The 12,667-nt window shown below is 44.6% G+C and overlaps 1 protein-coding gene across 12 annotated transcripts in view; it reads right to left on the reverse strand.

The window, feature by feature from the left end:
- Positions 1-12,667, reverse strand: part of COPRS (coordinator of PRMT5 and differentiation stimulator) — a 141,881-nt gene that overhangs the window by 112,789 nt on the left and 16,425 nt on the right. The window lies entirely within an intron of this gene.

Genomic DNA, 12,667 nt, shown 5'->3' on the forward strand with positions numbered 1-12,667 from the left:
AAGGCTGGGGGGGTAAGAGCCCTCCTCTGCTCACACATTCCCGTGAAGGGCCAATCCCCACTGTGCTCCCAAAGGCTCTTTTGCCTTCCTTCAACACGTTCCCTTCATGGTCATTCACTGGTCCCTTCATGACTGAGACCATCTCAAAGCCTACCTTCCAAGATGATGTGGACCTTTACTTTAGGGGAGCAGCTGTTTGGGAAGGTGGTGTGCTGACAGCCTGGATTTGGGACCCTGCATGCCCTGGGGAGGACATGGCTGCACAAAGTGGCTGTCCACGCTGAGCATGTTCTCGCTCAGTAGCTTCAAGAATGGAGCACTGAGGAGAGGGCATGAAATTCAAGTGACCACAGTTGGTCCTTACCCTGCCACCTCCTGAAATACAGAAACTCTGCAGTAGGAAAGCACCTGGAGCTCTGAATGCCAGAGAAACCACCTACGTGCTCAGTGGGAATGAAGGGACAGCTGCTCAGATCACACCTCTGCACTGTTTTGGAAAAGAATATCAGAGCTACAACCTACTACACTGGGAATTAGAGAGAAATAGGTAAGGGGGGAGGGAATTAAGAGTCGGTTCATGCTGACCCTGAGGTGCAGGGCTCTGGGACCTGCTGATAATCCCAGCCAGGTTCTCCTCAGGTCCCTGATGTTGCTTAGATGGTCCCTTTCAACTTCAGGCCAACAGGGATAGATGACACCTTGTTTTCCCATGTATGAACTGCCAGATACAACTCTCTGCCTTGTCAGCAGGATGGTTCAGGACATCACAAAAAAGAAGTAATATTGTTTAAGCAAAACCCGCTCCCACTCAGTGGACAAGGCACCACCCAGAGCCAGATGGAGTTACTGACAGGCCATGCTAGAGCACTCCTGAAGAAACCTGAGCTTGAGCCAACATCCACTGAAGTCACTGGGAAATGTTCCTCTTCAGTAGGTGTTGGATGGGAGCTACACTGTTCATCACCCCTGACTGCATTAAATGGACAGGGACACAAATTCCCAAACTGGGAGCCTTGGGGACACAGTGCTTTACATGCAGACAGGAGGTCTGACATTACAGTCTTGATTTAACAGTACTTTCACAGACAGGTTTAACCAGGAGCAAACCTACTGAAGTCAGTGGACTTACCCCAGTGTAAAACCTGCACAACTGAGAGAAGAGACAGGGTCACCATGAAATGGGGAGAGCACAGGCAGGGGTTTTGAGAACAGCCTGTGGAAAAATGTTCACACATACTTCGCACACATCATTGCTATGATGAATTTCTTGTGCACGCATGAAGTGCTCAAAATGTGGGCTTGAACTTGCTAACTGCAGCAGTCTGAGGACACACTCACAGAGCAGATCCTCAGCTGGAGTAAATCAACACAACCCTACGAAACCAAAGGAGCTCCACTGATTTACAGCACCCAAAGATCTGGTCTGGACACATTCAAAACCTGCGTGAGGAAAATAAACCCACCAAAAAATAAAAGCAAGAGGAAAAACACCGCAGGGAATGTGCTTTTCTATCCTACAAGGCGACTCTGGTTTTCTTTCCCTAAAGATGTACTTACTCATCCCAGTCCTCTGGGAGTTGCCCACAAAGCTTTCTTACACTGCTGCCCATTTAGTGTCAGGTTTCACTCCCACCAGCCAGTCAGTTCAGGGGCTCCCTTGCTGATTAAGCGACCCAGAGTAATTCAGTAATAGTCCAGATGCCAGACACTGCCTCTCTAGGTACCTATTTGAGGCCTGGTAATTTGAAACCTTTTATTTAAATCCTCATCATCTACCAAAACACAACTTTTGAGATGTAACTCGCTGTGCTCTCAAATGACCGAACGCAGCAGGTGGGCTCTGAGGAAGCCATTTGTTATAAACATGATGCTGCTCCACACTGTGCCTGTTTAATCCCCGTGGTGGGGAACAGCCAGTGTGCTGCAGAGGAGCACAGGGCAGTTCAGGAGTTCCAAATCTGGTTTTTGTAACACAATCCTGGCATCCAAGGGCAGCAATGTGATATATGGAGCAGACAACGCTGATTATGCCTCAACTCTTCTTGTAGAGCCTGAAGGAGAGACCTGAGGCTGTTCATAACCCAAAACCCTGACACCATCCCTCCTAAACAGCTCTGAGACCTGATTCCTGTTCATGTATTTGAACCTTTAGCACCTCTCCTGCAAACAGCCTCTCTATGTGCTGCTGGGTAGAAAAATGTGCTCCTCTCCTCTTTGAGAAGATTTTCAGACTTCACTGGTGATTCTGAGAGTCCCTGTGAACGCTCTCATCCTAACAAACATTCCAGGGACTGACCAGCACTCCCTAAAAGGACGAATTGGGACATATCTGAGAAGTTTTAGGCCACAAGAAACATTTCCAATTGCCTTCTTACATTACTGTAATCGTGATGATAAATGCAAAGTGCAGTGGGGGAAAAAAAAATAAAAAATCACACACACTTCCACCCCTAACACTTTGGAAAGGTATGAAAAGAAAGCAGATTATATCTTTGAGCCTCTGTGCTGCAACTCAAGATGAAAATGTAACAAAAACAGCAAGCCCAGTAGAAAACCAGCATTCCCAGGTGACCCTGGGGGGGTTTGCTCTGTCTTGGGGGGTTTCAGCACCAGCTGAGCAGTGAGCCTGTGCTGGACTGATCATGCACCACTGAGGAGCAGCACTGCCCACAGGGCAGCAGAGGCTCTGCTCAGGAATCCTGGATCCAGGGCTGACCCAGGACTTCCTACCGTGCACAGCAAAAAACCCAGATGTGCAGAAGAGGAAACGACCCCACAAAGAGAACAAGGGAAAGCCTGGAAGTGATGTCCCTCCTAAATGAACTGGAAAGAAAATGCACTTACCTCTCTGACAGCAAATCACAAGGTAATTGTTTCTTCCCACAGACATTATTGTAACATAGACAAAAATTGGTCACCATTAAACAAAGTTTACTCAGTGGCATTTTTACTGTTCTGCTGATGGGCCAGTTAAGAAAACACTGAATAAATTATGAAACAATAGAAGGAAGATGGCTCTTTATATGCTGCGTTCGATATAACAATTTTAAAAGGCTATAACACAAGTTTATTGAATTTGGCAGAGCTTATAAATCCTAACTCCCATTACTGGGCTGCAACTTAAAAGAAGTATTCTTCAATTTGTCATTGGAAATTTCAAGTTTAAGTGGTCCCAGTGCAAAATGATAACTTCCTCACATGCCTGAGTGTTTCCATGCACAGAGCACAGGTCAACCACGTGGTTCAGTGCAACATTCAGAACTGCAGCCTGTCCTGGGCAGGAGGGAGACACTGCTCTGTGCATGCCCAGCTGGCCAAATATTCATCTGAGATCTCACTCACAGCATTGTTTTGGGGAAGTTTTTAAGGCTTTGGGGTGGATTTCTCCCCCTTTCCCTCCATCACAAGGAAAGCTAATAGGTAGCTCCTCTAAATAGACAGTGATTCCAGAATATTGTGTTACAGGCAGGTCCAAATCACCAAGAGCAGAACAAGATTGGATCATTTGACACTGATTTTGAAAGTAACAAAAATTTTAAAAATGTAAGAGGCTTAGCCAGTGGAAGCTGCCAGAAATGCAGCTGCTCCAAGCCTGAAATGCCAAACTGTGACTAGAAGCAAATTATTCCAAAATTTGCCAAAAAAGCCTGAAGCTTTCTACTTTGCTTTCGTGCTGTGGAGGACATACAGCTGTGCACACACTTCAGAGGAAAAGATACAAATACTTTGCAGTAAGAAATTCACATCGTCCTGCAGATCTTTCTATTAATTTCTGCTTTGAATGTGCAGCTGAGAAGCTGAAATAAAAATCCATGTTGCAATGAATGTGAATAAGATCTTCCTATATTACCTTGAAAAACATTTAACCAGGGAAGGGCATGAACCAAAGACCAACAGGAGCTGATGAAAAAAAAAAACCCTGCACGTCTTTAACAGTTTCTGAATCAAGTCAATGAAAGTTTTAATTGCTCCAGTTACAGATATCTATATATACATGTATCTGCAGGAAGGATAAACAGTGTTTTCACTGTGACAGAATGACTGATAAGTAGGGACTTTTACAGGGACTAGGCTGAGACATCTGTTTTTAAACCTAAAAAATGCTTTTCAGAGCTCTGTACTCCAGACCTACCTGGAAGGAAATGCAGCACCATTTAAAAAAAAAGGGATTAGGATACCCACAAATCAGACAAATCTGTTCCTCCAGAGACACAAACAGTTAAATTAGAAGCCTGAAGTTCAATGCCTGTGTGAAAGCCCACTAAGTCAACTGCCATTCCAGGTTTCCAGCAGGAGATCAGTGATGTGATGACTCCTGGGCTGTCCTGGCTTCTGAACACCAGCCTTCAGTTAAGAGCTTTCTTTCAATACAAGCAATAATATTTGGACAGCTCCAATAGAGCAGGATTTACTGCCCTGCTCCTCCAGCCCCCCTCCCTCTCCAGGATGAGTGCTTTGGAAATACTAATGATTTTATAAGCCTCCCTTTCTTGGTGAGGCACAGAGAGAGTCACAGTTTTGCTCAAAGTCAAGTGAAGTGAGAGAAAGTGATATTGCTCCAGGTCACACTGAAAAAATGAGACAGCCTGAGAGCTGCATCCAGATCCTGAACCTCAGCTCTGATCCAGGAGCTGCTGAAGCTGATGCAAGTCTTTCTGCTGACTTTAATGGGCAGCAGACCAGGGCCCTTTGGCTTTAACCCATGGGTTAATCCTTGGCACAAGCCTGGAGATAAGTAATTGCAGAGCAACTCCACTTCTTACAAAGCAGCACATCACCACAACAGCCAAATTTGCCTCACGTGGACTGCGAACGTGCCGTGCGCCGAAAAGCACAATTCTCATTGTTATCACATCGTGTAAACCCTCAGAAACTTGAAATTGCTGCCTGTGCTTTGAAAAACAACCTCTCCCTGTCACAGCCCTTTGTTGTCACAGGGCCACATATTGCCCAGGATCCATAAACTCTACTGCTGCTCCCATCTGCCAGACAAGAGCAAGCAAAGGACACCAAGTCTCTGCCGCTCTCTCACATAAAAAGCACTGAGACTTTTTGAAATTCAGGCAGGCTGACAAGGACTGCAAGTTTTTATATGAAACCAGATGAAATGGTGGTAAAAACTGTGAAGGGGGAGATTATGCTCTAAGATTTCATCTTGATTATTTCAAAACAAATCTTGCCTGCGAAGAGCTCTGAACTCCCACCCATCTGAGGGTCCAGCTGGATTTTGGTGTAAGGTAATCAGGTTAGACCGGACACTGGATGCTAACAAAGCCTTTTTTTGAAATGTGCTCTAAATGACACATTTTGAGATGTTGTCAGACTAAATGCAAACAGAACATGAGCCCTGACTCGCTCCACACATAAAAAAAAAAGGATTCCTAGAAGTTGCACTTTATGGGACATCTCCCACCCCGCTGACGTCCTTGGCCGCTTTGCCAGAGCCAAGATTAACAGCCTGCTCCAAAGGCTGAAAATGTTCAGGAACTGAGAGGCTCGTGCTGATGGCTGAGCTCCCTCGTGTTCCACTGAGATCAATGAATTTGAAAGCTTTTGGCATCTCACATGATGGGTGAGCTCTGCTCGGGCCACCAAATCTTGATTAGTCCAGAGGAGAAGAACTTTGAACGCAGCCTTGGAAGAACATCGAGGAAAATGTGAGCTGTCGTGGAGGAGAAGTAAATCTCCTCCTGTCAGCCACAGTAAATCTTTCTCTCTCTCTCTCTCTCTCATCAGCTTCCCCTTCCTCCCATGACCCCAAGGGGGAAAAAATGGTAAAAATAAAATAAAAAAAAAAAATCAATTTTAACAGACAAGACTGGACCACCTGATAGAGGATTTCTGACCAGCTATGTACAACCTCGTGGGAATTTCAACAAACATCATAAACAAAACCAGGTGAGAAACTGGTTTCATTTATTTTCATTTTACGAAGAAGTTCAGACTGAAATTGAGTTGTTTACAAAACTACAGGACCTTGAGGGGCCAGAAGAAAAACGTCTGTCAATCTGAGAGCCACAGTCCACATCTCACTAAAAGCAACAGTATATTTATGTAATGTGCCCAGAATTAGCAATAAATAAAGAAACTCTGTTAAGATGCAGAGGCAAAAATCCGAGTTTACACAGCTGCACCGAGCCAAAGCATTTTATAAAACTGTGCAGTACCTGAAAAGGTTGAATTGCAGCCTCCTACAAGGGGAGCTTCACAGCAGGATGTGAGGGTCAACAACAGAGAGTTATAACTGCAATGTTATTTTTAAAATAGGTGGAAGTAAGAAGATGGAGTTTAGGTGAATAACTTGGAACAGGAGTTCTTTAAAGCTGACGAGTGGTTTGAAATTAATGTTTCACTGCATTATGTGACTGAAAAGAGGAACATCAGGCACCAGCAGCTGGGTCAGGAGCACACCCGGGGCACAAGCCAAGACTCCAGGAGCATCTCAAGCTCCACAACCTCCCTGAGTTTCTTGCTTATGAAGGGGTGACTCTTAACTGAGAGCATGACATGAGCCTTAACCACAGGGCACAAACATCAAGGGGTTTCCATCCTTCTTCCCGTGTCAAAGAGAAAATGGCAACACTTCCTTCATCAAAGCAAGGAGCAAAGTTTTCACCAGCTGAAAACACAGATTAAGACTTAACTCTGATGAAGCTGCTGTCAGAGCAGCATGATTGAAAAGAGATTCACATCCTTGCAGAAGGAGACTAGAGAATGTCATTTAGGAGAAAAAAATAGTTTGCCAGCACAAGCTGATCGCTGTGCAACTCCTCTGCCATTTTTCATGCAGATTCAGAAAATGCAATTTCATGAGAAAAGGAAAAATTACAACTTCCTAAGAGCTGAAAATTCAAAACAGCCCCTTTGCATCATTTAGCTGAGCAAAGGAGCTTAAAAATGCATTAAATTTAAATTTACTTTAATATCCTGGCAGATTGCTGGGTTGGTACAGACCATCTTCCAAAGCAATTCAGAATCAAATCACACTGCAAGTTGCTGAGAGTCTTGAATACCCTATTTTATTAGCACATAGAAAAGCAACACCCAACACCAAACAGCTTTTCCCCTCAGCTCTTCAGACAGCAGATGCCACCTATGCAGCTGCACTTATTCACCAATATCTTTGTGCTGTTCCACTTTCAGAAGGGAGGAGAAAATGGACAGACTGGGCAAAAACTGGAGTTAAAAAGGGACCACTGTGCCCAAGAGTAGAGCTGTTGAGGGTCAGGGTAATGTTGGACTCTGTGCTGCTCCATATCAGGCACCACAGGATGACAGGGGTGACTCTTCCTGAACAGCCCTGCTGCCCCCTCCCTGCACAACTCTGTGTTCTCTCCCCTTTCGTGGCAAGGAATTAATCCCCAAGTTTCAGTCCCAGGAAAGGGTCTCCCTAGAGACTGTATGAGTGCACCAATTCCAATGTTTGCAGGTCACATAAAAGAGACAAAAACAGAAAAGAAAGGAAGATTGGAGTAAGAGTCAAGAAGAAAAAGCAGCAAATGGATCCACGTGTCACCAGCATGTCCCAGTGCCAGAGGCCTTCCCCAGCCCTGAGTTTTGGCTGGTTCCTTCAGGGCCAACCTGCTGCTCCTGCAGCCACCACAGGAGCAGGAATTTGCCTTTACAGACTGCATTAAAAGTGACCTTGGCCACCTGCCACAGCCCCAGCTCTGCCAGCAGCCGCCTTCCTCAATCCCGTAGCACCTCCCAGCCACCCCACCTACAGACACCTGGGATTGCTCTCTTCCTTGGAGCTGCAAACACATGTAAGACACAGGAAGCTGACAGAAAATAACACAGAAACCTAACCAATTTACACCAATATCCAGGAGGAACACATGGAGCTGAAAGCACCAGCAGGTGCTTCTTGCAGGTAGAGACAAGGAGAGGGCCAAAAGCAGTGGATTGAGGGCTGTGTTGGAAGAAAGGCTGTTCTGTCCTAATATGCTAAAAGCCATGATGGATTGCCATCCTACAGCAGGATCCATCCAGGGGCTCCACAGTCCTTGTAGAAACTGTACTTAGCAGCTCCTCTCTCAGAAAATTTTTTTTAATAGATATGCAAGGGGTTCATGCAGGTCCCAGGAAGTGCTGTGATTATTCTCAGAAATAAAGATTAGCCAATTATTTCTTGTGAAGTATTCAGGGTACATGCTTAGATTATAACTTGAAAAGGAACAGATTTTTCAGCACAGTGAGATAACACACAATACCATTTTATGCCAGCTGAAGTTCTAACCCCAGACAGCACCTTTTTTTCACTTGTTTGTTTTCGTATTAGGTTTATGTATGTACTGCTACTTTGGAAACCTTACTTAACAAAAACAAACAAACAGTTTCTCCAGAAAAACAAATAAGTGAAGCAAAATTACTTTCCTGCCAGCTGAAACCAAAGCCAGAGGGGTAAGTTTCCTAAAGACACTGCAAGGCTGACCAGACAATCCAAGACTCACAGGCTGTGTGTTTAAGACCTCAGTCTGTGAGCCTTCAATAAATCTGTCCTCAAAGTCCTGGCAGCAAGTCACCTCACACCAGAGGTGTTAGGAGGGAAGGAGCACAGCCTCAGAAAATAAATCATTAATGACCTGGGGTGTATTGTTATGCAACTCCAGAGCACGTTGTGTACCTGGCACCCAGGGACACCTTGGAATGAGATGAAAGACGTGTTTGCCAGTGCACCAAACCACCACCACTCATTCAAGAAAGCTTCCTTCTGCCACTTTTTTCTATTTCTGCCTTTTTTTTTTCTTTTTTAATATGCTTTGAATGGCCATTTCCATGCAGATACTGTATCCCAGGGTTTATTTCCATGGCAGACACAGAGAATAAGAAGTTGACTCACAAGCAGTTTCAAAGCTACAGACAAACATCTTTGATATGTTGCTTACCTTTGTCTGCAGCTTTGACAGCGATGTGAAGACAGTGTTGGACAACCCCAGTAACAGGAATAATCAGTGATTTAAAATCCAAGGATCTCAAGCTACTTTACAGAAAATAATAAAATGGATAATATCCATCAGAGATAAGTGTCATAGCGTATTTTACAGTGGGGTAAAAATTACCACAGGCTAACTGAATTACCAAGAAATCACCAGAGCAAGGCAGAAATATAATGGGAATTTGATCCTCAGTTCCCAGCACTGTTTGGTCTGTGCTGCTTCCCCTGCTGTGCAATCACTGCACAATCCTGCTCTCCTTCCCTGCTGCAGGAACTGAGGGAGCTGCTCAGAAGCAGAGCTCGCCAGAGATAAATAAGGCATTTCTGGTGAAAATTCAAAATGCCAACAAACAAAAAAATCCCCTTTGGCAGAAGAGATATTTTCATTTGGAAACACTGCCAGTGGATCTGATGGGAGCTGAAGCCTGGGCCCATGCACTCTGATCATCTGCTGCTGAATGGCTGCATTCTTACCCTGCCACGGCTTTCCTTGCTCAGGCAGGGAGGACCAGAGTCTGCAGAAATGGGAGACAGGACCAAAACAGCCCTTCTGGGGAGCCCAGACCCAGAGAACACAACGTGCAAGGCTTTGGAAGCAATTTGACATTTCCTAAAGGAAGCACATTCCATTTCTGGAAGTATTTCAGATCACAGAAAGAAGGATTTTCTTTTTAAAAAACAGAAAACTTGTGGCAGAAAGCACATTTTTCACCACCACCCCCCCAAAAAAAGGCGATGATTGCAAGAAAATATAACTATTTCCTTGAGAGTTGTGTTTTGACCAAAATGACTTCTGATGTTTGGGAACACAAATGGAAGCTCTACACCTTAAAAAGGCCATAATTTTTATGTAACCTATGAGGATAACAGAGTCCACAACTTTTCTCATGAACTCTATTCCTTTTTTCTCCCCCAGCCCTTGCAGTACCTGAGTCCCTCTGCCTGTTGTGTCCTGCACTGTTTCATATCTCAACTAAAGCCCAGGCACAATGACAGCACAATGAAGCCTTGATCAAGCACTCTGAGCTCCACTGTAAATACAGGAGATGGGAAGATCTCATCCTATCTGCCCTCTATAAGCTCTGGATCAAGTCCAGCACAAAGAGAGGTTTATTAATGCACACACATTCCTACTGGCCTTTGAGCTCTTGGGCAAAAACTGTTTTAAACAGGCCCCTGTAGAGCCCGAGCGAGCACTTCTCAAATATTTACATGGAACAAGAGAGTTAATTACACTTCAAGACATTGGTAAGATTCACTTTGCTGCAACCTCAGCAACAAACTGCAGCAAACCAGCAACATAAACCATTTTCGGCGATCCAGGCGGGCAGCTTTCCATCTGGGCTTCAGCTAAGGCAGGAATGTTTCTGTCGACAATAGAACCTCACTAATCAGCACTTCACTAATCCACACATTTGATTAACTTCACCAAAACCCTCCCAGCCTCTCCCTGCCCCTCAGCAAAGATTTAATGGCAGAGACCTCGAGCGAGGGCTTTCGTTCCCAGAACGCATTTTTCAGGGGAACGTTCGAGTCAGACATTACAAAGCAGTTTGATAAATAATTTGAGCAGAACTAGTCATCACAGACTGAGCCAAATCTTGTGCATATCTGGAGAAGAAAACCCAAGGCAACTCGAAGCCGAATCTACAAAAGAACATTTTATCACCAACACTTAATCCTCAGTATCTCCCAGGATCTGGCCCTCTGTGCACAAAATAACACGCACAATGAAACTCGCTTCCTTCTGACTTAACACTACATTTGCCCCTTACTTACTGGCTCCCAAATTCAATAACTCTCAAAGAAGTCTCCCTTCAGCCACTTTTGACACTTCATTCTTCCTTTCCCAGAGCAGCCCTGCATCCTTTAAACGTGAGCCAAGAGGAAGAGCAAAGCCAACACAAACACTGAACTGCACTCTGGAATTCAACTGTCCATCCCAGTGTCCCACCTCTGGTTACAACCTCTCTGCCCCAACCATGAGCACTGAAAGTCTGCACCTATGGCAGCTTCATTTCTCAAGCCCACCAGATATTATCCACATGCCACCCTTAAGGATCAAATCAACTGACAGCACACCATTCATTATCCTTCCACCTCCAAGGGCATTTTTAAAAAAGTGAACAGATAAAAAAATATACTAACTTGCTGGGGTTCTCCTTCCTCATCAGTTATCCTTGCTATTGATATAGAATATGAATAATACCATGCATAAATTATTTATTATTATGTACATGCATTTATAGAGGAACATAAGGGAAATTCATATACAGAAACCCAGTAAGCTGGATAGTATTTGTACTGATCCATTTCTACAGTTTCACAGGAAATATTTAACAATACATAGAAAATAATGTGATTTAAATTCTACAACTCTTATTTCATTGTATCTACTGTTTTTTTAATTTTTATTTGTGATTTCTGTTAAGAGAGAAGGGAAGCCTCAGCAAATGATGGAGGACTCAGAGGAAGGGATAAAGCTGTGGTCTCACACATGTTCAGTCCAAAATCTACAGACATCCCTGCTCCAAATAACACCCCCTGTGCTGCCACAGCCCAGAGGAGCACAGACCTTGTGCCCAAGCTCACATCTCTGATCAGCATCTGGTGGTCAAAGAGAAGGTGCAGGCAGACACAGCCAGAGGAGGAGCTGTCAGTTTGACATCCCCATTTGGCTCTGGGCTCCTCAAAATCTTATTTCCTGAATCTAGCAAAGTTCACATGGACACATCCAAAGCACGGCTCCTGCAGAGCTCCCAGCCCTGGCAGCATTCCTGGCTGAAGAGGCACTGTGCTGGATTTACAAGGAATAGTGCTACAAGCCTCAGGAATATAATGGGTTATGCCTGTTAATGATCTAACTCAGTTTATTACACAGATCTTGACATTTTAAATTAAATTACACTCTTAGAGCAAAGGAGCACAGAAGAAACCCTGATGAACCACACCACTAAGTGAGAGCAAAAAAAGGAGTTCTTGCACCAAGCGGTAACTCTGCTGTTTGACCTCATGTTCACTCACTATCCTCATGTGTTCTCCAGGTCAGGATTTCTGTTCAATCCTTGTGATTGGCTCAGTAGGTCAAAATGGGAAAACACCACATTGCACCTGAAGAGCTGGATGCTGCCTCTGTCCTTGAGAGTTGAAGTGATGTTAACACGTTCAGACCTTCTGCCTCTGCTTGAGTGACACTGGAAAGACAGGCTCTGTGCATCACTAGAGGCAAGAGCCATCCACCCACTGCTATGTCATTCTCAGCTTCCCACTGAGGTTTACAGGAGGATATTTTGATGTACTCAAATAGATGCCCTGCAAAACACCCACCTCCCCAGCACAGACAGGATACTGCAGGAGGCACTGACTCTGCACATCTTTATCAGTTACCCCCAAGGCCTGGTTTGTCTTAATTCTGAAAAACTACTCTGCTCATTGCCTCTTCATTTGAACTGTATTTATTAATAACATCCATTTTGACTTTTTATAGCATACACTGCCAGCAAGTAAAAAATCAGGACATACACAGTACAGGGCATACACAGCTCCTGTGTAGGAGGTGAGATCCTGTCAGGATCCCAGTGAAATGAAAAGGGATGTCCCATACACACAGAGCTACGTGGCATCAGGAGGAACAACAGAGAACAACTCATTTTCCTGCTTTAAACCTAATCCCAAGCATCCCCTTTCAGAAGGCACATGTTCTCCCCTCACACATCCCCTCATCAGTCA

Source organism: Pseudopipra pipra, chromosome 19, assembly GCF_036250125.1.
Source record: "Pseudopipra pipra isolate bDixPip1 chromosome 19, bDixPip1.hap1, whole genome shotgun sequence".
Classification (NCBI taxonomy): Eukaryota; Metazoa; Chordata; class Aves; order Passeriformes; family Pipridae; genus Pseudopipra; species Pseudopipra pipra.